Below are 10,101 nucleotides of genomic sequence, written 5' to 3' on the forward strand. Positions count from 1 at the left end.
GTCGATGTTTTGTCTTACACATTTTTAATTGTAATTTCCATTATTGGTTTCTTCTCTCATGCATTCACGTAGGCACAGTCATTGCATTTTGTCAAACTAAATAAGTTCATAGTCATGCATGAAAAAAAAAAAAACAAAAAAAAAACACCAATTCACTCATGTCTTTGCCATCCTTATAGTATAAGATTACAGTTGTGAATTGCTAAAACAATGAAAATGAACAACAAAAAAAATATAATGGGGCAGTTTGTGAGGAAATTGACTCTTAATTTTTCTTGTTGATCAAGTGGGAATGGATCATTTTATGTCTGATTCTGAGGAGGTTTACGTTTTGACTGTCGATGACAACCTTGTTAATAGACCAATCATTGAAAGGTTGCTCAAGATTACTTCCTGTAAAGTAACTGCAGTGGACAGTGGAATAAGAATACTTCAGTTTCTGGGATTAGACGAGGAGAATAATTGTCCTGTTGGGTTTGATAGTTTGAAAGTGGATCTAATTATCACCAATTACTGTATGCCTGGAATGACAGGAGATGAGTTGCTAAAGAAAATCAAGGAATCGTCTGCCTTGAGAGAGATTCCGGTGGAAATCAGGTCATCTGAGAACGTAGTGACTCGAATCGACAGATGCTTGGAAGAAGGAGTAGAGGATTTATTGTAAAGTCAGTGAAGTTGTTCGATGTGAAGCGCTTGAAAGGTTACATGACCAGAGACGGAAACCAAGAGAGATGCATCAACAACAAGAGAAAGCTTCCGAAGACTTGTGATTTATGTTTATTACCACCATCACCATCAGAGCCATGTTCTCCACCACCGTTGGAATCTCTTATCAGACAGCTTAAAAGGTCCTGCTTGGATTAAATCCTGATCGTCTGTTATGCACCCTGCCTCACTGTGCAAATATTCGTAATTTCTCGGGGAGTGTGAAAGTTTTTTTTTATTATTATTCTATTTTATTTTTATCTAGTTGAAAAAAAAAGGAAAAAAAAAGAGAAAAGAGTCGTCCTCAAGCGGGGAAATGAACAGTTGAGTGTGACAGTTTTGTTTTTTATTATTATCTGGTTGAAAAGAGAAGCAGGAAGAAAAAAAATTCGTCCTCAAGCGGGAAAATAACAGTGGAAGGTGACAGTAAAGTAAATACTGATGTGACAGGCACTGCGAATGTCTTCGCCTATGCAGAGCCATCTTCGTCTTCATCTCCATCTCAATCATTTCTGGCAAGAGCGTGTTTTCTCTCTGAGCCATCTTCATCTCCGTCTCCATCTTCACAATCATACACAATCATCAAAAACACAATGTTGACCTAGACGCTAAGTCTTGGTCCAACACTTTGTTCATCTTCCTCAAGAAATCTTCAAGGATGGATACTCCTAACTCTCCACTTGCAAAAAGGTCTAGAACTGATGAAGGTTCTACTTCTAAAGAAGAGGAAGGTGAAAATGATCCCAGATTCAACCTCTCCCCTATAAGGGAAGACGTATACGAGGACAATCCTCAGAAAACCATCGAATCTCTACAAGAAGCTTTGAGGGAAACCAAAATGAGACTTAAAAAAGCAACCGACAAAGTTCAAGACTACAAAAGGCAACTTATGGTTTCAAAGCATGCCATACAAGGTGTTCGATATATGTCATGGGGCAGACAAGCAAGTACTCATGACCCAGATAAATTGCACGAAGCAATCACTGAGATCACAGTACAACTTGGATCTGTTGCAGATGGAATAGACAATGTTCTTTATACCCTAGAATAAAATTCCTGTCCAACAGTATGATTATTACTATGTATAAAGGGCAGTGGTTTGATATTGGGAAGATCTATCTGGCCACGATCTTCAAAGCCAAGGATTTTGTCGAGAAGAAGCCAACAAAGGCGGGGAAGTTATTTTTCCCACGGCTTATCACAAGGTTGATTTTGTTCAAAAGCATTCGACCTCCTCGGCCTCAAGCATCTTTGGGATATCAGGTCACCATGATGGAAAGAAGGACATGGCGTCAGAGCATCAGTCATTTGAAAACAACTTCTGCTGGAAAGAAGCAGACCTAAGAAGGTCACTCAGCATCACCACCTGGTGATTCCTCATCAGCAATTGCAGCATCTCCACAATCAGATCGCATGCATGCAGCGATAGCCCGACTAGAGATGGGGCTACAAACACTAGAAGAGGGACAGCAAAGGCTGGAGCACATGTTGGCCGCAGTCATGGATATGGTACGGAAGTCCAAACACTAGAAATTTTGGGGAGTTATGTTTTAAACTCAATAACTGGACCAATTTGGAATTGCCAGATTCTGTCAGCAGCCTTCAAGAGTAAAATCCATCTGCACTACCATCTGTGGTCCGGTTCACGGCCATTGATTGGGTTTTAATAATGAGCATGTCTTTACTTTACTTTGATAAATTTCTCTAGTACAGCTTTTGCATGTTCAATGCTTCCAGTTCTCATGTTTTTGATGCTCTGTTACACTCATCATTCCCACACTTATTTGCCCAATTCCCGTGTTTTTGATGCCTTTGTTACATTCATCATCCCACATTTATTTGCCTTTATTTGTCCATCACTTGCAAATTCCAAATCTTGCAAATTCCATTTTGACAGGATTGAAATTGATGATAATGGAAAGATGAACCGAATGAACCAGATTTTGGGGCACCCATTAACAATTTCGAGTTTGACTTGAACATTGAGGATGAATCTGAGATATAGTCAGAAATGTTGAAACAAGTTTAATCAAAAAGAAAAGATAATTTAAATGGATGAGGTTGTTAATTTGGGGTTGGAAATTTGAATTGGTGCAAACTTGGAAGATTAGAGATGAAATAAAGAAGCAATTTGATGTCGGATGTCTTGCTGTAGTAAAATACCCCGAATGATATAGAAATATTGCACCGGTACTGAAAAAGGATGATTGTAATCAGATCACGATGGCACTAGAAGATAAAGAGGAAATTACTGTCATTACTTTATGTGGTACCTTTTGCTATGAAGTCATGCCATTTGGTCTAAAAATGCGGGAGATACTTATCAGCAAACCAAGGTCATTCTGTTTCATGATATGATGCATAAAGAGATTGAAGTGCATGGGGATAACATAATTGCCAAGCCAAGTGAGGATGAAGATCACATGATTAACTTGGAAAAGTTTGTTCAAAAGGTTGAGAAGACACTAGTTGAAGTTGAACCCCTCAAAATGCACATTCGGGACAATTTCAAGGAAGTTGTTAAGTTTTATTGGTAGGAAGAAAAAAAAAAAACCCGTTAGAGTGAAAACCCGCAAGGGCGCTCTAGGCAAAAATAGGGGCAAAAAAAAAATCTGCTAAAGTGAAAAAAACCTCACAGGCGTTTCAATTTGGGCTGCAAGTTCAAATTTCAGATTGTTTGAAGAAGGATGGTTGGATTACGAGTTTGTTGAATTGATGAGTGGTGCCTGAGTTGGCTGTTAACTTGTCTCACATTGACATAGGTGGGAGTGCAAAATTAATTTCGTGATTGAAGGGTTGGAGATCAGTTAATTGGACATGTACCCAAAACTGGGGCAGATTTTGGGGTGCTTTCGATACCATAAGATATTTTACCTTGCTAAGGTGTTAGTCTGTTACATAGAAGAAGAAGTTTGTTGGCAGAAATGGAAGGTTCAAAGATAGCCTTATACAAGCAGATTTGATTATTGTTAATTGGGTGCACACCAAAATTGAGGCAATTTTGGTACAATCTTTGAATTATCACATATTTCATCTTGAAGAAGCTCGGTTTGTCCTTTCTGCCTTTGATTTCTCTACTTTCTTGTACATATTTCATTCTAAAATATTTTATTACCACCCATCCTTTTCAATAAAAATTGTGAGGAAATTCATTTCTTCAATTTTGTTGCTTGTAGTCTCCTTTTACATATCCCAATTCAAATCTCATTTGATACTCCAAAAATCAAATTGTGAGGAAATTCATTTCTTCAATTTTGTTGCTTGTTGTCTCCTTTCCCACATCCCAATTCAATTCTCATTTCATACTCCAAAAAAAAAAATTATTATCATTTGCTTTCAATAATTGACAAGCATGGCTGTACTTTTGAATTTATCACTGACAAAGTTTTGACAGGAAATATAATGAGTGCATCAGGACAGTACTTTTGATAGGAAGTTGATGGATTTTGGCATCCTAAGCTGGAAAGGATCTGAGTGAAAAGCCTGAAGCTGAAGCAGGTGTTAGCAGGAAAGAGAAGCTCACATTCCTAAGCCGTGCAAAAAAAAAAAAAAAAAAAAAAGATTTGAATAAGGAAATTCTGATAAATGGGTAGCTTTGAATTCAGATGCGTACGAACATGCAAATTTCAGGGAAAATGAATTGATTATGGGAATGCACATTGGAAAAGGAAAAGAGATAACTCAAGAGCTGGGGTCCAGAACGGAAAAAGGCCTTCACTAATCAGATTAGAGAAGATACATTGAAAGCTCAGTGAGTCAGAAAGTCAACCCTGACAGAGAAACAAATTTGGTTTAGCAATTCGTAATTGTGCGCTTGTTGGAGGATGGCAAAACCATGAGAAAACATGCATCCATTCATTCACGAGACATTCATAATTGAGCAAAATAGGTCAGTGCATGCATCATCACTGCATAAATAAAAAATTTTCAGCCAAGCCGGGAATGGCTACAATGATCCCGAGTACCTTTTTCACAATAATAAAAAAAATCAAAAATTAAAAATTTTCAGCCAAGCCGGGAATGGCTACAGTGATCCGGAGCACCTTTTCACCAAAAAAAAATAAAAAAATCAAAGATTAAAAAAAAAACATTTGGCCAAGCCGGGAATGGCTGTAGTGATCTCATGCACTTTCTTTTTGTTGGCCAAGCTGGGAATGGCCATAGTGATCCCATGCACTTCATTTATTGTTGGCCAAGCCGGGAATGGCCTTGTGATCCCGTGCCCCTTTATTTTCTTGCACAAACAGTTGGCCAAGCCGGGAATGGCCTTGTGATCTCGTGCCCCTTTATTTTTCTGCACAAACAGTTGGCCAAGCCGGGAATGGCCTTGTGATCCCGTGCCCTTTATTTTCTTGCACAAACAGTTGGCCAAGCCGGGAATGGCCTTGTGATCCCGTGCCCCTTTATTTTTCTGCACAAACAGTTGGCCAAGCCGGGAATGGCCTTGTGATCCCGTGCCCTTTATTTTCTTGCACAAACAGTTGGCCAAGCCGGGAATGGCCTTGTGATCCCGTGCCCCTTTATTTTTCTGCACAAACAGTTGGCCAAGCCGGGAATGGCCTTGTGATCCCGTGCCCTTTATTTTCTTGCACGAACATTGGCCAAGCCGGGAATGGCCACAGTGATCCCGTGCCCCTTTATTTTCTTGCACGAACATTGGCCAAGCCGGGAATGGCCACAGTGATCCCGTGCCCCTTTATTTTCTTGCACGAACATTGGCCAAGCCGGGAATGGCCTTGTGATCCCGTGCCCCTTATTTTCTTGCACCAACATTGGCCAAGCCGGGAATGCCCTTGTGATCCCGTGCCCCTTTATTTTCTTGCACAAACTTTTTGGCCAAGCCGGGAATGGCCACAATGATCCCGCGCATTTCAGGCCCGTACGAAACGCGGTTGACTACGCCTTTGTTTGCCTTTTATTTCATAAAAGACATACAAAGGGGGGCAGCTGTAGTACCCGGTTTTCGTCCGGCCAAAAAAATACAAAATACAAAAATAATAATAATAAAAACAAATATATTAAAAATATATATATATCATATAAAAAATATAAAAAAAATATAAAAAAGAAGGAAAAGATAAAGTGGCCGAAAGTAGGGTAAAAAAAAAAGGAAGTGAAAAAAGAAGGAAAAGATAAAGTGGCCGAAAGTAGGGTAAAAAAAAAAGGGAAGTGAAAAAAAGAAGGAAAAGATAAAGTGGCCGAAAGTAGGGTAAAAAAAAAGGGAAGTGAAAAGGGGAAAGAAAAGAGAAAGAAAAAGAATAAGAAGAGGGGAGAAGAGACTATGGTTTGGGGGGAGAGAGAGGAAACAAAACAAAAAAAAAAAAAGAGGAAGAGAGGAGGCATGAGGGAAGAAAGGAGAGGAAGAAAAAGAAAGGAGAAAAATAAGAGAGGAAGAAGAGGTGTTCAACAAGAAGAATGAGAGGTAACGATTCTGTTTCCTGTTTATTCATTTATCTTCGTATTGATACCTGGAATTTGTCTGTTCACTGTGTTAAAATCTGGATTTGTTTGTGCTATGTTGAAATCTGAATTTGTGCTATGTTGATGCCTCTGTTCATGCTCAGTTTATATCTAATTCATACCCGATTATTCTCCGTTTATATCCGATTTAGATCTCCCTGCTTATTCTTTGTTTACTTGGCCATTGTTGTCCCGGTTATTCTTTGGATCTGATATCAGCTTGTGTTGATTCATATCAGACTCTAAATCTGACTCTGTTCGTATAGCTTTTGTTAATTATTTGATATCATTGTGTATGTATATATATATATGTGGTGTGCGTATATATATCAGCGTGTGAGTATATATATATATCTGTATGTGCGTGTCTGTATGTGTATATATATATATATGTAGTGTACGTGTATATATATCAGCGCGTGTATATATATATGTTTGTATGTGCTGTCTATATATATATATGGTGTGTATATGCTGCATATATAGGTGGTGTGCGTGTATATATATATACTCTGTGTGTGTTTATATATATTGTATATGTGTTTGCATACCAGTTTGTATATTTGTATGTGTGTGTTTATATGTTTATGATGTATATGTACTTAATTTGATATTGAATTTTTATGGCATTTGAGTACAACTTTACCCCCTTATCTTGTTTGTTTTGGATGTTGGCTCGGGCTGGGATATTATTTGGACGAGTTGATGGAGGCTTGAGCAATTTCAAGATTTTGTTTGGTTTATTACAATTTGTGTATATTTGGCCCCCCATATTGTGTAATTTATCTTATTCATGTCGATTTGTATAATTTCGACATTTATTATTTGGATTATTTGTACAAGTGTGGATTATGAATATATAGGCTTAAAATTGAATATAGGTCATTTCAATTAAAGAAATCATAAGTTGATTTCCTTTATTTGAATTATGAACCTTATTTGATTTCATTTATGAATTTGCCATAAGTTGGCAATAATAGGTTAAATTGATAGATGACACTTTTCCAAATAATCATTTATACCATAAGTTGGTATTTAAAATTAAACCTACCAAAAGTTGGTATGTCATTTTATCATTTATGCCATAAGTTGGTATTTAAAATTAAACCTACCAAAAGTTGGTAGGTCATTTTATCATTTATGCCATAAGTTGGTATTTAAAATTAAACCTACTAAAAGTTGGTAGGGCATTTTATTAAATAAACCATAAGTTGGTATCTAAAATTAAACCTACCAAAAGTTGGTAGGACATTTTATCATTAACACCATAAGTTGGTGTTCAAAATTAAACCTACCAAAAGTTGGTAGTACATTTTATCATTAACACCATAAGTTGGTGTTCAAAATTAAACTTACCAAAAGTTGGTAGGACATTTTATCGTTAACACCATAAGTTGGTGTTTTAAAATTAAATCTATCAAAAGTTGGTAGTGTGTCTCCAAATAAAAAAACTATCATAAGTTGATAGTAATATTACAATTTTTTTTAATGCTATCATAAGTTGATAGTATTCTTACAAATCTTTTCCCAAAACTATCATAAGTGGATAGTGTTATTTTAAACCTATTTTCAAATAAAAACTATCATAAATTGATAGTAATATTCCAAGCTTTCTTTTTCAAACACTATCATAAGTTGATAAGTGTGTTGAAAGTAATAATTCAAACTTTAACAATTACACCTTGCAAAGAGCAAGTTTTCATAAGATAGCCATTAGATTAATCCGGGTAACCGTTTTCAAACGGGAGTTGTGGGGTGCCTAACACCTTCCCCACACTCAATCGATCCCCGTACCCTTTTCTCTGGTTCGCAGGTCTTTTCGGTGTCCAATTGCACCTTAAATCAATTGGTGGCGACTCTAAACATTTTTCATCCTCAAACGCCGGTCCGCGTCGTGACCCCGGTTGCGACAATCGGTACCAAAAATTATCATGTCATCAACGTAAAGGCAAATAATTACGCCTCTACCTTTAGTGAATTTGCTATATACACACTTGTCGGATTCATGTATACGAAATCCATTTGACAATATAACTTGGTCAAACTTTACATGCCACTGTTTTGGAGCTTGTTTAAGTCCATACAATGACTTAATCAATTTACATACTTTAGATTCTTGACCGGGCATAACAAATCCCTTAGGTTGTTCCATGTAAACTTCCTCATCCAACTCACCATTTAGGAATGCCGTTTTGACATCCATTTGATGAATTGGAAATTTATAAATTGATGCTAAGGCTATCAAGGCTCTTATAGTTGCTATTCTAACAACGGGAGCATAGGTGTCAAAGTAGTCTATGCCTTCCTTTTGTGTGAAACCTTTGGCTACTAATCTTGCCTTGAACTTATCAATAGTTCCATCTATCTTCGTTTTCTTTTTGAAGATCCATTTACAACCTATTGGTTTTGAACCCTTGGTAAATCGACTAATTTTCAAGTCTTGTTACCCATAATTGATTCCATTTCATCATTAATTGCTTCTTTCCAAAAAACAGCGTCTTGAGATTTCATAGCTTCCTCATAGGTGAGAGGATCCGGTTCTATATTTTGAGAAACCGCTATTTGTCGAGAAAGTGTATCTCTAGAACCTTATACTAAATAGACAATGAAATCCGGTCCAAAAGACTTAGCTACTCTAGCTCTTTTGCTCTTCCTATCTAAAATAGGTTGTATAGGTTGAGAGCTTCCACCACTTTCATTATTAAGTGATTCATCACTTAAATTAAGCGGTGCTGATGTTATTTCATCCAATTCACTAGTTGCACTACGTTTTTGTAGCGTTGTGAATCTTTCCTCGTAAAAGAATGCATCTCTTGATTCAATTACATTATTCACATTGATGGAATCATTTGGTTCAATTACCAAAAATCTATATGTCTTACTATGTTCGGCATATCCAAGGAATATACATTCAATTCCTTTTTCTCCCAATTTCTTTATCTTAGGTTGAGGTAGCCTAACAATGGCTCTACACCCCCACACCTTTAGATATTTTAAATTTCGATTTCTTCTCTTCCATAGCTCATATGGGGTTATAGTAGTCCTTTTTAATGGGACCCTATTTAAAATATGACAAGCCGTTAATAAAGCTTCCCCCCAATAGCCATTACTTAGTCCGGAATTAGATAGCATGGCATTAACCATTTCAATCAAGGTCTTATTTTTCCTTTCGGCTACACCATTTTGTTGTGGTGTATAAGCTGTGGAAGTCTCATGAATCAATCCAATTGATTCACAATAAGAAGGGAATTGATATTCACCTCCTCTATCCGACCTTAAACATTTTATTTTAGTGCCAAGTTGATTCTCAACTTCTACCTTAAAAATCTTAAATTTTTCAAGGACTTCATCTTTTGTATGCATTAAATAAACATAACAATATCTAGAAAAATCATCAATAAATGTAACAAAATATTTTTTACCACCTCTTGTAGGATTGCCATGTAAATCACATACATCACTATGCACTAATTCAAGTAAAGTAGATATTCTATTTACTTTAGAAAAAGGCTTTCTTGTTATTTTTGTTTTCATGCAAATACTACATTTTTCATTCATATCATTAGTGCATGTTGGAATTAATTCCATGTTAGCCATACTATTTAATTTAGTAACATTTATATGTCCTAAATGATTATGCCATAAAGATAATGAATCAATCATATAAAGAGAAACAATATTCTTATTAATATTAAGATTAAACATCCCCTCATACAAATAACCCTTTCCCACAAAGACATCACCCTTTGGCAATACAAACTTATCGGACTCAAATACAAGCTTGAAACCATGCTTGCTAAGTAAACTACCAGAAACAAGATTCTTCCTAATGGAAGGAACATGGTACACATTGGTGAGGGTTAAAGTCTTGCCACTTGTGAATTCTAGAATAACTTCACCCTTTACCGGCACATATTTAGAGAACATAGACTTGTT

At 36.5% G+C, this 10,101-nt stretch overlaps 1 pseudogene; it reads left to right on the forward strand.

Moving 5' to 3' along the window:
• Nucleotides 1–316: 316 nt before the first annotated feature.
• On the forward strand, nt 317–6,394 carry LOC119995503 (annotated as a pseudogene).
• Nucleotides 6,395–10,101: the final 3,707 nt, after the last annotated feature.

The sequence above is a fragment of the Tripterygium wilfordii genome, chromosome 3 (genome assembly GCF_013401445.1).
Source record: "Tripterygium wilfordii isolate XIE 37 chromosome 3, ASM1340144v1, whole genome shotgun sequence".
NCBI lineage: Eukaryota > Viridiplantae > Streptophyta > Magnoliopsida > Celastrales > Celastraceae > Tripterygium > Tripterygium wilfordii.